Source organism: Chrysochloris asiatica, unplaced genomic scaffold (genome assembly GCF_000296735.1).
Source record: "Chrysochloris asiatica unplaced genomic scaffold, ChrAsi1.0 scaffold00697, whole genome shotgun sequence".
Lineage (NCBI taxonomy): Eukaryota > Metazoa > Chordata > Mammalia > Afrosoricida > Chrysochloridae > Chrysochloris > Chrysochloris asiatica.
Genome location: NW_006409215.1, coordinates 124,910 through 125,670, shown reverse-complemented (window position 1 = coordinate 125,670; position 761 = coordinate 124,910).

Genomic DNA, 761 nt, shown 5'->3' with positions numbered 1-761 from the left:
TTCTTCTATGGTCTTCCATATTCACTATCCAACATTTGCATGCATATGATGTTATTGAAAATACCATGGCTTGGGTTAGGCACACTCTTAGTCCTCAAACTGACATCTTTGCTCTTCAACACTTTAAAGAGGTCTTGTGCAGCAGATTTGCCTAAGGCAATACTTCATTTGATTTCCTGACTGCTACTTCCATGAGTGTTGATTGTTGATCCAAGCAAAGTGAAGTCATTGAATACTTTAATCTTTTCTCCATTTATCATGGTATTATTTATTGGTTCAGTGGTGAGGATTTTTGTTTTCTTTACATTGAGATGCAAAGACTGTGGTCTTTGCTCTGCATTAATAGGTACTTTAAATACTCTTCACATTTAGCAACCAAATTTGTATCATCTATATATCCCAGCTTGTTAATGACCTTCTTCCAATCCTGATGCCATGTTTTTCTTCATATAATCTAGCTTCTCTGATTATGTGTTCAGCATACAGATTAAATAAATATGGTGAAAGAATACAACCCTGGCACATACCTTTCCTAATTTGAAACCATCTGGTGTTCATTTTTCTGTTTTAACAACTGCCTCTTGGTCTGCATACAGGTTCCTTAAATGTTCTGGAATACTCATACTTCGCAATGTTGTCCATAGCTTGCCATGATCCACACATTTGAAAGCCTTTGTGTACTCAGTAAAGCACAAGTAAACATCTTACTGGTATTCTTTGTTTTCAGCCAAGATTTATCTGATGTCAGCAATGATATCCCT